Source organism: Loxodonta africana, chromosome 14, assembly GCF_030014295.1.
Source record: "Loxodonta africana isolate mLoxAfr1 chromosome 14, mLoxAfr1.hap2, whole genome shotgun sequence".
Lineage (NCBI taxonomy): Eukaryota > Metazoa > Chordata > Mammalia > Proboscidea > Elephantidae > Loxodonta > Loxodonta africana.
In genome coordinates, this window is record NC_087355.1 from 74,806,694 (window position 1) to 74,822,260 (window position 15,567).

General features: G+C 42.1%; 1 protein-coding gene across 1 annotated transcript in view; it reads left to right on the top strand.

Annotated features, from left to right (window-relative positions):
* The window catches only part of NSMCE2 (NSE2 (MMS21) homolog, SMC5-SMC6 complex SUMO ligase), a 271,144-nt gene that overhangs the window by 240,527 nt on the left and 15,050 nt on the right, over window positions 1–15,567 (top strand). The gene's annotated exons all lie outside the window — the stretch shown is intronic.

Here is a 15,567-nt window from a genome sequence, read left to right on the forward strand (position 1 = left end):
GGTGGGAATGTAAAATGGTACAACCACTTTGGAAATCGATTTGGCACTTCCTTAAAAAGCTAGAAATAGAGGTACCATACAATCTAGGAATCCTCCTTGGAATATATCCTAGAGAAATAAGAGCCGTTACACAAATAGGTACGTGCACACCCGTGTTCATTGCAGCACTCTTCACAATAGCAAAAAGATGGAAACAGCCTAACTACCCATCAATGGATGAATGGATAAACAAATTGTGGTATATTATGGTATACAATGGAATACTATGCAATGATAAAGAACCAACAATGAATCTAAAAACATCTCCTAATATGGATGAGTCTGGAAGGCATTATGCTGAGTGAAATTAGTCAGTTGCAAAAGGACAAATATTATATGAGACCACTATTATAAGAACTCAAGAAAAGGTTTAAACACAGAAGAAAACATTCTTTGATGGTTACAAGGGTGGGGAGGGAGTGAGAGGGGAATTCACTAACTAGATAGTAGACAAGAATTAGGTGAAAGGAAGGACAACACACAATACAGGGGAAGTCAGCACAACTGGACTAAACCAAAAGTTGAAAAGTTTCCTGAATATAACCACACACTTCGAGGGACAGAATAGCAGGGGTGGGGGTCTGGGGACCGTGGTTTTGGGGAATATCTACGTCAATTGACATGACAAAGTTTATTAAGAAAATATACTGCATCCCACTTTGGTGAGTGGCGTCTGGGGTCTTAAAAGCTAGTGAGCGTCCATCTAAGATGCATCAGTTGGCTCCAACCCACCTGGAGCAAAGGAGAATGAAGAACACCAGAGACACAAGGAAAATATTAGCCCAAGAGAAGAAAAGGGCAACATAAACTAGAGGCTCCATCAGCCTGAGACCAGAAGAACTAGATGATGCCTGGCTACCACCGGTGACCATCCTGACAGGAAACACAACAGAGAATCCGTGACGGAGCAGGAGAAAAGTATGGAGAAGAACTCAAATTCATGTAAAAAGACCAGACTTAATGGTCTGACTGAGACTGGAGGAACCCCAGAAGACATGGCTCCCGGACTCTGTTAACCCAGAACTGAAACCATCCCCAAAGCCAACTCTTCAGACACAAGATTAGACTAGACTATAAGAAATAAAATGATGCTCATGAAGAGCGTGCTTCTTAGTTCAGGTAGATACATGAGAATAAACGGGCAGCTCCTGTCCGGAGGCGACACGAGAAGGCAGAAAGGGATAGGAGCTGGTTGAATGGTTGAATGGACACGGGCTGTCCGGGATGGAAACGGGGGGTATGCTATCACATTATAGGGCTAGCAGGTAGCATCACATAATAACGTGTGTATAGAGTTTTGTAAGAGAAACTAACTTGAGCTGTAAACTTTCACCTAAAGCGCAATTTTTAAAAAAGTAAGCGTCCGAGGCATAGTAAGAAGCGTGTTTCGCCTCACTGGGAAAACGTATTCCAGCCATCGATTTAATTTCTGTTGTTGCTGACTTCAGCCCTACTCCCCTTCTAAGTGTATGGCAGGTCTGAACATAATCTTTCTTTGTAGTCCATCGACTCTTATAAAATAATGCTGTGATTATAAGGTTTCCTCAATGTAATTTTCAAAATGTAAGTAATAACCACATTGCACCTACTTGGGTAAGCAACTCTATTGCTCAATTTACACTTCATATTGGTCATCGTGAAACGTGGTTTCATCACTTGAAATCCAAATTTTATTTGCTGGGTTACTAATGGCCATTTATTTCTCTAACATAAATTCAGGATATTTTGTAAGCTGGGCTTGCAAATAGGTTGACTCTTTTGAAGGCAACAGGTCTTCCTTGAGATCAGTTGAAGGGATCACAGTTGAAGGGATCACTTGAGCTGACTGCCTAAACATTCAGGAAAACTTTTTTTTTTTTAATATAGTTCGATTCTTCACAGGGTCAAATTTTGATAAAGACTATGTATTTTAGAGTAAAGGATTTAAGGCTGGAATGGGTTTTTGAGATTGGAGAGTCTACCTTCCTCCCTACCCTTTATTTTTCAGTTTGGTGAAAGGACAGGGTCAAAAAGGTGACACACAGCATGGCCCTCAGGGTCACATAGCTGGTTGGTGGCGGTGCACTTCCCACCAAAGTACTATTTTCTTCTAATTGGCAAAGAGTTGACTTGAAGGTACTGTGTTTTTGTATTCTAGATGTTGCTTGGGGGCGGGGAGGCGGGGGGAATTGCCTTTTATGTAAAAGCCCTTGAAAACATTTCTCATATATAATCAGATCAACAGAACACGAAAGTTTCTTCCTGCAAGATTTCCCAAAGTCCCCTTTGCTTGAATTTTCTTCTCACTTTTCTTTGGAAAATCATGTCCCTTTTGCACTTAGAAACAACAAGTCTTGCTTATTCTGACAGCCGTGTGAAACACCTATTACTTTAAAATTCCCAAGCTGAGTGAAAAAACCAATGGCCCTTTTATAAATTGCGTTACTAATGGTGGCAGACATTTCATCAGAGCCTCAGAAGCAACACAGAGAAGAAGAAAAGAAAAACCAAGTTAGCAATTATATAGTTAACATTGTACTGGATGAAAGCCTGCCTTATAAAGCCCTGAGTGTTGTAAACTCTACCACTTCTGAATCTGCCTGCAGGCTGTCGATCCTTTGAAAAGACAGTGCCTGTTGTCAGTGTTGGAAAAACGTGGTATGAGCTGAAGCTCTCACATTTTTTGAATGAAGTTTATTACAGGAGTAATAAATATATATGACGGAACTAAATATTTATGGAAAAGGTTTGGTAATAAGGACTGAATCAGGTCATCACGGTCTTCCAACATCTTAGGATCTGAATTCAGACCAAAGGTTTTTAAAGGATTCCCTGAAAACTTAATTACAGCTCTAGCCCTGGATTTACAGTTGACATAAGGGCAAGGATGAGGAGACAAGCTGGGAAGAGCCCCCAGTACCCCATCACAAGACATGACTTACCCCAAGAAGTCTTGTCCAAAAGGTTGTATGTTTGTAAGTCACATGAGGATACATTTTTTAAAGTGCCCAGACACCTCACTGCTGTGGTCGGTGTCACTGTTTAGCAGCATCTGGCATCATCCAGGTCTGCCTTGTGTCACATGCATGGACCCCAGCTTCCTGTCCCCCAGCCTTCCTGAGTTAACCACTTAGTATGAGCTACCCTCCTGCTAGAAATGGCCTTGCCCCTCAGGGGGCCCATGGTGAAGCCCATAGGATTTCTCACACTGCATTTTAATGGCACTTTCTGTTGCAACACTTGCCAGTGAGTCCTTTAGATCAGGGACTCTTGTCTTATTTACCTTCGTGTACTTACATAGGGCCTGCCAGGCGTTCTGGGCACTCAGCTTATGGTGGTGGGTGGGTGACTGGCAGAGGAGGCAGCAAGCTCCTGTGTAGGTAGATTTTAGGGGGAGCCCTGGTGGCACAATCGTTAAGCACTTGACTGCTAACCGGCAGGTTGGCAGCTCGAACCCACCCAGTGGCTCTGTGGGAGAAAGACCTATGAGACAGTTGTACTCTGTCATGTGGAGTTGCTGTAAGTCGGAATCTACTTGATCGCCATCAACAACAATTTAAAAATAATAGTGGAAATAATGTCAAGTCGTATCAGGAAACCTGACTTTAAAATGCTTCTATTGCTTAATTTATCATAATCTATGTATTATTTGTGCTTATTATTGGAGTTGCAGCTCTAAAACTCCCCCACTGAGCATGATGGAGTGGCAAGCGTGCGTGCTCGCTCTCCTGTCCTTGCCTTGCACATCCTATCTCCTTTTTCTTCAAGATTCTTGGCCAGCGTCATGGCCCCTCCTCTGGTCATTTTCAGAAGGCTCTCTGTGAGCTCCCACGGCCCTCTAAGCTCGCCTCCTTCCTGGTGTTCATCACACTATGCCATAGTCATGTGTTTACTTGTCTGTTCCAACCTCGGTGCCCAGGAAATAGTAGGTGGTCAGCCGACATTTACCAAATGAAAGTTGCATGAATCATACCTTGGGCTCTTAAATGAAGAAGAGAAAATAAATGTTCTTTAAATGTTACTCCTGATCCTAGGAAACTGTTGCCCTCCAACTGTGTTGTCTTTTAATAAAACATGAACCGTAACCATATTCAGGGCTCTAAGTTTCAGTTATCCGAGCACTGTGAGAATGCTCCTAGACTGTCGTTATGAAACTAGGTTAAAATCTGATTCGTTACATTTGATTGCCATCTTTGTATTAACTCTGAAAAATAAAGTACAGTATAAGAGAAAAAATATTTTTAGTATTCTCTTTAGTTAGCTCTCACCTATCAATGTGGTGTGTATTAAAGTGCGTTTGACGGGATTACGTTCTTTTTCTTTGTTCTTCGCTGTTCTGCTCTCCTCAGAGGTTGAATCATGTTTTTGGAATGGAGTAGTCACAAGCTTTTTTTATCATTAGCTATTTTACTATTTAATTTAGAATAAAGAACAGAATGGCAAAATTAGATACAAGAGGCTCCTGTGTGTCATCAAGTAATCTAGGCTACTTTGGGTAACAAAAAGAAAATTCCCCTCAAATAATTTCTGGTTCCTTTGGAACCAGCTTTGTTAAGATGGGTGGCCTTAAATCTATCTTCAGAGTCTCTTCTCTGCCTCAAAATGGACCCAACAAAGTTTTTCCTGACAATTAAATTTTCCCTTTTCTTAATTTCATTCCATTGCTCCTAATTATGCCCCTTGTAATTAGTGTGCTAATTATAATTAAATCCCCTGTGTAATCCTTCTGCTGCCTTCGCTTGTTTTTAGACTGCCCCTGAACTCTCTAATTGCCTGCTCCCTCACCAGGCTCGCTGGCTGTGGGCAGAGTTGAGCACCGCAAAGTGAGAGTCTTCCCCGAGGTAGTTCTGCCTTAACCAATCCCCTCACCACACTTCGTTTCTTTTGTCTTAAGAGAAGTTTGAGCCCAGGAGGAGAGTTGTAGTCAGAGAAGTGGGAGAGCTATGCTGTAACATGGCTGCCTTCTGTGGTGCTGGGGGACATCTGGTGCCTTCTCACTTCTGCATGATCTAGAACAGACCCACACTCCAGACTGGAGATTGTGATGCCTTGTAACTCAGAAGCAGCATCTCCACTACATGCTAAAAAGGTAGTTATTTGAGATCTGGTGGCACAGTGGTTTAGCACTCAGCTGCTAACTAAAAGTTTGGTGGTTCGAACCCACCAGCTGCTCTGTATGAAAAACATGTGGCAGTCTGCTTCCATGAAAGATTACAGCCTCAGAAGCCCTCTGGAGCAGCTCCACTCTGTCCAGTACGGTCACTGTGAGTTGGAATTGACTCAATGGCAGCGGGTTTAGTTTTGGTTTTATAGGGTTCATAAGGCATGTTCTCGGAGCCTTTTTATCCTCCTCTTTTTTTTTTTTTTTTTTTGTCTCTTTACTTCCTTGCTTTTGTCCCTGAGTACCAGCCTGTTCTTTTACCCTTACAGCAGTGCTATCGTCTGGGACTTAGGAATGTGTGTAGACTGCTCACCATAGTGATAAGGCTTGGACCTCATAGCCTTTGAAAGTTAAAAACAAGATCAGCCAGTCACCCTGCTTTGCCCTTTCAGTTTCCAGAATTCTGTTTCTCACTGTGTTTTTGTTAGTCTTGATCCCTTTATTGTTTTGTTTTTTCCCTCTGATGAGGGCAAAACATTTTATCTCCTCATCAAAGTACCCTAAAGAGTTAGGTGGCAAGCATGAGTGATAGCCTGCTGGGAATGTAATACCTAGCCCCCAATTTAGGGCAGAGCCAAGTAGTACCTACGTCTAGACTTTTTCTGAATACCCAGGTGTGCACAAATCACAGAATTCCTCTCTCTGGATCTTGAGCAGAACCCCTCTGCTCTGCAGAAGAGCTAAGGAGAGAACAGAGGAGTTTTTAAGCCACCAAAGACCCCTTAAGATTCGATTCCATGTACTGACACTGAGCTCCTACCATGACTTTTTACAAAATTGGCTGTTGTTGTAGGGTCAGTTCTGACTCATAGCAATCCCGTTAAAAAAAAAAAAAAGCAGTCTCTGCCCCTGAAATACTTACTGATTACTGGGGGAGACTGAGGCATATACGGATAATCATAAACAATTCGGTGAGCTCAGGGGTGGGGGTTGCTGAGTGGGAAGGTTTCCCAGAGGAAGGCAGAGGGTCAGTACAAACTCTCCTGGCTTTCTTCTGTGCATCTGTGAGGTGCAGCCTCGGCACATAGACATCACCCATTAAAAAAAATTGCCATCGAGTTGATTTTGACTCATAGCGACCCTCTAGGGCAGAGTAGAATTGATCCATAGGGTTTCTGAGGCTGTAAATTTTTACGAAGCAGACTGCCACTTCTTTCTCCTGTGGAGTGACTAGAGAGTTCCAACCATGGACCGATCGGTTAGCAGCCCCGCACCTAACCACTGCACCACCAGGGCTTCTTCATAGTCACAAAAAAAAAAAAAACCCCACTGTTGTCAAATCAATTCTGACTCATAGTGACCCTATAGGACAGAGTAGAACTGCTCCATAGAGTTTCCAAGGAGCACGTGGTAGGTCTGAACCGCCACCCTTTTGGTTAGCAGCTGTAGCTCTTAACCACTATGCCACCAGGGTTCCTTCATAGTCACACTCACTACCAGTTCCCTTTCTGCCTCCCTATTGTGCTCACTCTTCATTGTCTCCTCCCCAGTGGCATCACTAGGGGGGTGCAGGCCACATCTGGTGACCATGTCAGAGGGGTGACACCAAAATGACTGTCTATAAAAATTTTGTGCAGTGTTTGAAAAGAAATTTATTATTTTTTATAAAAAATCCCTGTAGTTAGAACAACAAAAACATTTTTTGTAAGCCCAGCTTGCATGTATCAGTACACCTATAAGGCTAAACCTCTGTGCCAGTTTACTTTTTCAACTCGCAGATGCGCTCCAGTCAGAGCTGTCGTTATTGCCCAATTACTGTGATGCTTCACGTCGCGTGGTGTCGTTTGCTCTCTATGTAAGCACACGCTGTTGTTTTCATTGCTGCCGGTGTTTTTTTAGTCTCTGATTCTGTCAAATTTTCTGATTTTTAGCTACAATATTGTGGTAACTAGTATTTTTAAACCCCTATCAATAATTTTTTTGAGAAATGAAGTAGTAATTAGAGGAAAAGGAGAAAAATCAAGAAAGGCTTCCCGCCCAGTTACTGATAATGTTGTAACTAACAATGTTGTAATTGAATGTAGAAAGATTTTACCCAACAGTTTTGTTGTTAATATTCCTATAATCTAAGAAATATTACATTTAAGCAATTTACAACTTAAAATTGATAATAAACATTACTAAGGATTCTGTATGGTCAGGTATGGGAAGATGTCCCCAGGTGGGGAAGGGGGGTGACACCATGAGTTGCCACACTGGGTGACACCAACCCTAGTGATGCCACTGTACCTGCCCTGGAATATGTGAGTCTTCAGTACGACAAAATCTGCCCTTGACACCTTTGGGCGTGGATAAGGAAAAGAGCCAATGTTCCACACTAAGCGTGTTGCCAAGCGCTGTGAATGTCATGAAGGAGGAAGTTTTAAAAGTATGATTTCTTCATGTTTACAAAACGAACAGATGACTCATGTATTGTACACATTGACAAGAGCTGTGTCCTAAGCTGAGCCTGATTTTGAAGTCATGTGTCTTCCTTTGCATGGGAGGAAGGTTTGAAAGAGGGTGGGAAGTGGGGGAGGGGTGGGGGAAAGGAAGGAAGGCCGAGAGAGGGACTGGGTGCTTAGGGCCTGGAATCAGCAGAGCCTTTGGTCGGTCTCTGCGTTGTTAAAGATGGCCCTTCATCCTGTGGGTCCGTTCGTCCGTCCATCTGTCCGTCCATCCTTCTCTCCGTCCTTCCTTCCCTTCTTTCTTTCTTTTCTTCCTTCTCTCTCTTTCTTTCTTTTTTGTTTTACCTCTTCCTTCCAGTTGGCTTTTTTTTTGGAAGGGGACATGTTTCTGTTACACTAACTTTAGGCAAGATGCTGAAAACTGCACACAGATGTCCAGGAAGACCAAGGCATCTGTGGATTCATTACTCTTAGGAGTTCAAGGCCCCTGACTGGCTCTGACCACTTTGCCAAGATATGGAGCTGAACTACATTTAAAATAGCTTTGCTGACATTGTTGTTGTGAGGATTCTTAAGTCTCACTAAATTTGGACCCTCAGGTTTTGACCTTTTCTAATTTCTTCCATACTGAATCTTCTTTTGGGGTTGTTCTCCCGGCTTCCTTTTTTTTTTTTTTTTAATTATTTTTTTTTAACATGAATAATACTTTGTATGACTTTTTCAATGGATCAAAAATAAATCTTGATAGTCTTTATCAAATTGCATGTAAACAAAGGAAAAATAAGCTTATTTAGTTAATACAAAGATTCTTTGACATTTTGCAATTACCATGCTGGCTCAACCCTATGGAGTAACACATTTAATCGAAGCTGGGGGCTGCAGGAGAGAATGCGGACTGGTTACCACAGTTGTGGAGCAGCCATGGGTTCTGACAAGGGTTGTCACCAGCCCTGCCGCCACCTGAGCTACTTAGTTACACGGCTCCCTCCTCCCTAAAATAGACGTCTTCAGGGGTTCTTGACCTTTTATCCTCTGAGGATTAAAACTTATAATTGACCTTGAGAGGCTTTACAGAACAAAGTATAATACTAGGGCTAGCTTTATTCCGTTATTAAAGCCTTGCTTTCTGTACAGGTATTGCATTATTGTTTGGGGGAGATGTTATATAAATTAAATTGTATTTATTTTCTTGTAGGGGAGCAAATAAGTTTGAACTGTTGTTAGGATAATACATCTAGAAATATCAGGGATTGAAATGGTACATATTGGAGGTTGAAATAGCCCCAGTCTTACTCAAAATCAAAATGTTGCTGTTTTAAAGTTGAGCAATTATAAATGTTAAGGTTCCTTTTAAAAAAATATTATTATCTCTGGACTTTATATTGTAATTTGTTTTAGTTTGACATGTTGAGTAAGCAAGTCCATCCATCCCCACTGCTGCCAGTCTTAACTCGTAAATATTACCTGATACCATGAAGAGTACTTATCTAAAAGGTGCAAGCTGCCTTAGTCATGTAGTGCTCCTGTAACAGAAATACCACAGGTGGGTGGTTTTAACAAAGAGAAATTTATTTCCTCACAGTAAAGTAGGCTAAAAGTTCAAATCGAGGGTGTTGGCTCCAGGGGAAGGCTTTCTGTCTCTGTCGGCTCTGGAGGAAGGTCCTTGTCCTCAGTCTTCGCCTGGTCGAGGAGCTTCTCAGGCGCAGGGACCCTGGGTCCAAAGGATGCGCTCTGCTCCCGGTGCTGCTTCCTTGGTGGTAAGAGGTCCCCGTCTCTCTGCTGGCTTCTCTCTTTTGTATCTCAAAAGATTGCCGCAAGATACAGTCCAGTCTCGCAGATTCAGTCCTGCCTCACTAACACAACTGCCACCCATCCTCCTTCACTGACATCATAGAGGCAGGATTTACAACATATAGAAAAATCGTACAACACCAGGAATCCTGGCCCAGCCAAATTGATACACGTATTTTTGGGGGGACATAATTCAATCCATGACACAAGCTAAATGATCATTCTCCAAAAATCTCAGGTATTTTTCCTTGAGCCCTTTACTAAACCAAAATAAAAAACCAAACTTGTTGCCATCGAGTTGATTTCAACTCACAGAGACCCTGTAGGACAGAGCAGAACTGCCCCACAGGCTTTCCAAGGCTGTGATCTTAACGGAAGTGGCTGGTGAGTTTGAACAGCCAACCTTGCAGTTAGCAGCTGAGCTCTTAACCACTGTGCCACCAGGGCTCCTTAGAGCCCTTTACTACCTGTTGACATGCCCTGAACACGATGGACTACATTTTATTCAATTTTCTTTTAGTCTTTTTCCTACATAGTTTTAATTTCATTTTTCAACTCATTTTAAAACATAAGCATTTTCCCATAACCATTAAAGATTATTTTTGATAATTATCATGTTTAGCAAGTGGTGGTGCCATAAACCAAAAAATAACCCTGTTGCTGTTCAGCCAGTTCCGACTCAGCAAATTGAGTCTGTCCGATATCTAGGTTTCCCCAGTATTGCTCTGTTACAAAACTGCTGTAATGAATATTATTACACGTACACACTGCCCTGCCTTGGTAAACTCCGCCAACCTAAAATAATGTACGCACGTTTTTAAAAATAGTATTTTATTGTGTTTTTGGTGAAAGTTTACACAGCTAATTAGGTCCCCGTTGATCAATTACTACACAAATTGTTCAGAGACATTGGTTACATTTCTCACAATGTGTTGACATCATCATGAATTTCATTATGGATGTCTCATTTCAGTAATCTGGTTTCCCCGTCCCCTTACCCTTTCATCTTTGCTTTAGAGTAATTGTTGATCATTTGGTCTCGTATAGATGATTTTTTAAAGGTGCATAGTACTCGCTTGTAATATTCTTTATTTTATGAGCCAACCTATTGTTTAACTAAATGGCGACCTTAGCGGGCAGTGTCAATTCAAGGTTTATGGAGCTCCTCAGGGCAATCGTCTCACGGAGTCCTCCAGTCTCAACTGGTGCACTAAGTCTGGACATCTAAGAATTTGAGTTGTGTTCTGCATTTTTCTCCACATCTCACAGAATCCATCTGTTGGGGCCCTGATGAGAACCGTCATTAGTGGTTAATTTATACATTTTTTAATACGTGCTTATTATTGCACTTTGCTGTGGGCATGGATGTGTTGTGACGGGGGAATAGAATCAGAAATGGTCTGCAGACATAATGTGGAATGTGTATTTCTTGGAATATAACCTTTATCATCTTGCTTTTCGGTGGTTTGCTTTTGTTACAGAAGTGGAACACAGTAAAGTGGTGCGACCTAGACTGTATGGCTCCCTTTCTAGAAAACTAGTAATTAGATAAAGGACCAAAGTGGTCTCTAAAATATGTGTCTTCTTCAATGTCTTCATGTTATCATTGCGGTCAATTCATATATGACAATATTCAAACCATTCTCTTGTTTCAGGACAATTTGTCCAGTGAACTTGTATTCTGTTCCTGCACCTTGCCTTGCTCATTGAGAATATTAAGATGAATGAGATAGAATTCCTCCCCTTGAAGAATTCACACTCAGGTAGGGAAGATAGAGAAGTAAATGGAAGACTACAGCATATATAAAAGGCACCCTGGCTGTGGATGGTCCGAGATTGCTAGGTGAAGGGAGCTGAGGCACAGAATAGCATGGCAGGTTTAAGTGAACTGTAGTTAGTTTGGGATGGATGTGGAAAATGGAATTGAGGTGGGTAGCAGTAGAAGAGGTTGCTATGGACCAACTAATGTATAGTTTTCTTGTTGTGCTTAGAAGCCATGCTTAGGAGATGTTATGGACTGAACTGTGTCTCCCAAAAAGACGTACTGAAGTCCTGACCCCTGATACCTGTGAAGGTGACCTTGTTTGGAAATAGGATCATTGAAAATGCTGTCAGTTAACATGAGGTCATACTGGAGTAGGATGGGTCCTAATCCCATCTGAGTGGTGTCCTTATAAAAAGAGAAGAGATACAGAGGGAAGACAGCCATGAAATTACTGAGTTATGCTGCACCTGCAAGCCAAGTAATGCCTGGGACTACCAGAAGCCAAGAGAGACAAGAAAGGATCTTCCCCTAGAAATGTCAGAGAGAATTGCCCTGCCAACACCCTGAATTCAGACTCAAACCCAAACCAGACCCATTGCTATTGAGTCGATTCTGACTCATAGCGACCCTGTGGGACAGAGTAGAACCACCCCAGAGGGTTTCCAAGGCTATAATCTTTGCAGAAGCATACTGCTGCATCTTTCTCCCGTGGAGCAGCTGGTAGGTTTGAACCACCGAGCTGTTGGTTAGCAGCCGAGCCCTTAACCACTGCACCACCAGGGCTCCTTATTCAGACTCCTAGCCTCCAAAACTGTGAGACAATAAGTTTCTGTTCTTTTAAGTCACCCAATTTGTGGTACTTTGTTATGCCAGCCCTAGGATTTTGGAAAGGTGACTAGCCAGAATACAGAGAATAGATTGGTGAAAGACTGAGGCAGAGAGATCAATAAAGAACTTTTTATGATAATCTAAATAGAAAATGCTAAGGACCTGAATTAGGACAGCAGCAGTAAGAATAAAGAGAAGGAGACGGAGTCAAGATGGTAAAGGTAGAAAATGGATAGGGTATGGGTACAGTTGCATATACTGTCTTGCATATCTGCATGGGTAGAATTTATGGCAGTTCAAACCCACCAGCCGCTCCTTGGCAACCCTCTGGGGCAGTTCTACTCTGTCCTTTAGGGTCGCCGTGAGTTGGAATCAACTCCACGGCAATGGGTAAAATCAAAAAACGTGAAAAGAGAAGCTCAAACGAGATTTCTTCTCTTCCGATCTTTGTTTATTTTAAACTCTACTGTGGAGCTAAATACTTGAGAGCTGTAGACCTTCTCAGAGCTGGCTAATCAGTTTTCCTATCATGTGATTTTTCTAGTTAATTGCCCAGAACAAATAAAATGTGCACATTAGATTTCCTGCTTTTGCTTGGTAAACCTCTTATAAAGAGGTATCAAATGCAAATTCTGAGTTCAGGGATGTTTTCAGTATTTATTGACTTGAAATGAGTATTGTGTAACAGATCTCGACTGATTGATTTTTGTCCCACCAGTTGAATGCAGTGGGCTTTGATTATTCTGAAACCCTCATACTATGACAAATTAATACATGATGTCAGATGGGAACAAAGGACAACAGTAGATAAATTAACAAGTGCACGATTATGCGAAAGGCTCCATCTGATTACACTGTCAGCTCGTTTGGAGGAAATAGTCTGAAACTCATCATTCAGTGTACTTTGAAGACTTTCAGAGGAGAGTGTGGAAAGAGCCATGGCAGGAAAAGCCACAACAGATTGAAGAGGTTGATGGTGCTGTGTCAGCTAACCACGCTGTGCTCACTCAGGCGCCATCGCGCCCTGGGGCGTGGAAGGGCTCAGCCCCGTTAGAATTCTGGGTTAGGCTATCTTGTGGTTTCTCTTTGGACAGTTTCTCAGCACATTAAATTTTTATTTAATTGAACATGTGTATTTCAGGTACCCACTATATGCTAGCTCTGCAGGAATCCTGACTAATAATATTAATAAGCATCATAGCAGTATTTATTGATTGCTTGCTATTTGCCAGGCACTGTTCCAAGAGCTTCTCATACATTAGCTCATTTAGTCCTCATACAACTATTAGTAGCTGCTATTGTTAGCTCCATTTGACAGTTGAGGAGATTGAAGTAAAGAAAGGTAAAGTAGCTTGCCCAAGAGCTCTCAGCTAATATGATGATGGAACCAGCTCCTCACTGTCTGAGTGTCCTCCCTCTTCTTATCATGCCTCCCTGGAGAGCCTGGCTTAGCCATCCCCTTCTCCGGGAGGAGCACCTTTATTCCCCACCCCACCTGCAGAGAAACTCTAGGTTACTTCTATATTTTGTACAAAACAGATACATTATTTGTATCTGTCTCTCCTACCAGAGCCAACCGTGGTCCTCTTTGTATCCATACCAGGCATTCGGTTCAGTGATTGGCACAGAGCAGGCGTTCAATAAATGCAAGTTGAGTTGAGTTGTCTTGAACACACAGTGTTTTTCTCAAGGAGCTTTCAGTCTACTCGGAAAGTAAGATCCATCCACATGAAACAATTGAATAATGAGGCAGTTTAAGCGGAAAGAGTCTGGAACAGACAGCTGGTATTGTGGGGCTTCAAAGGGAGATTCACTGTGGGGATTGAAGAGGATAGGATAGGAATATGGATAGGGAGAGGAAGAGGAGGGAGAGGGAAGGAGAGGAGAGCCTTCTCCAAGTAAATAGACTCTGAGATGAGAACAGATTATAACTACAAGAAGGAGGAACATTGATCAGAATATTGACCTGAGGTGGCTATTAATGAAATACCCACATTTAAAGGGGCATCAGAGTTGTCTCAGAAAATGTAGGTTGGAGATTCTTCTCATTTACCCAGATCAGCTGTCAGCTCCTCCTAGAGGCTGACCCTGTTCCTCCTGGGGGCTGCTTCCCACGGTGCCTTGTACATGTGTAACCCTCACAAGACCACTTTGTGGTATACCTTTCTGTCCTGTGTAGCTGAGCTCCCTTAGGGCAAGGATTGTTTTTTGCCAATGTCAAACATCGTTTCTGGCACATAGTAGTGGTAAAAATAATAATAACAGCAACAATTTACATAATGGTATAAACGTATCATTAAATATATACATTATATATTATATATTCACACACATATATATAAACATATAAAAACTCTTTGCCCCTCAGTCAATTCCAATTCATAACAACCCTATAGGACAGTAGAACTGCCTCATACAGTTTACAGGCTGTACCTGGTGGATTCAAACTGCCAACCTTTTGGTTAACAACCGTAACGCTTAACCCCTATGTCACCAGGGTTTTCATATATGTATATATATGATAACACTTAGTGGATTCTTATTGTGTTCTAGCCATTGTTCTGATTGCATTAATGTATTAGCGCAACAAAATGTGTTTGTTGACATCTCGGAAATGACATGAGTGTTGTGACATCTGGGCATAATTCTGCATCTTAATTCTGCAAAAACTGTTCATACACAATGGAATCTTAGCCAGTGCTGGGAAGCTATGAAAACTAGGATTCAGTCCCCTTCAGAAGAAATATGATAACTTGGTCCAACCAAACAACTGGCCTTCAGAACAAGCCACCAGGAAGTTTCTCAGGTCAGGAAGAAACAGAGATTCAAAACTAGATACCCAACAGTACAAAAGAGTGAACATCAAATCAAAACACACGCGCACACACCTCTTAATTCCAGGCCAAGGGACTGAGCCTTCTGACGTACTTCTTTTTCTACATGGGGTCTAAGATGTGTCTGAGTCCACAGGTAGCCCTAGCTGTAAGTTACCAGGTAGAAGAAATGAGTCAGAGGTTGGCACAGACACCTACCCTTACACTATACCTATAGAGTTTCAAACTTGGATTCAGTGTTCTTTTGCACATGGGGGTGACCCCAGAATCTTCAGTGCATCAGCTCAGCCTCTCCAAATATACCATCCTAGAAAAGAGCAAGTAGAATAATCTGGACAGTCCAGCAAACACTGTAGCAGGCAAACATTCATAAAGTATTTTTCTTCCTATGCTACTAACTTTAAGAGAAAAGTGCTTTCAGGAAAATATTCAGGATTAATTGAAAAAAGCACATAGGAGTCAACTTTCTTCTTGGCTGGCATAAAACTGCCCAGCTGGTGGCCAAATTTGGGATGCCTGAAGACAGACAAGTGACTAATACCAGGGCTGTGTGTGGCCAGAACCCAATGTATTTTCTGACCACAAGACCATGTCTGGATTCTCCTTTGTAATTACCACACTACCTACTGTAATTGTAAAACATATACTTACTTCCTGCCTTTGACAGTAATCAGGGTCCAAGGCTGCACCCCGAGCTAGAGTGAAGTTCTCTCTGTTATTTGCCTAAAACCTATAAAGCCATCATTGCGTGAGGGTGTGTGTGTGTTGCTACGTCTGTTAAAT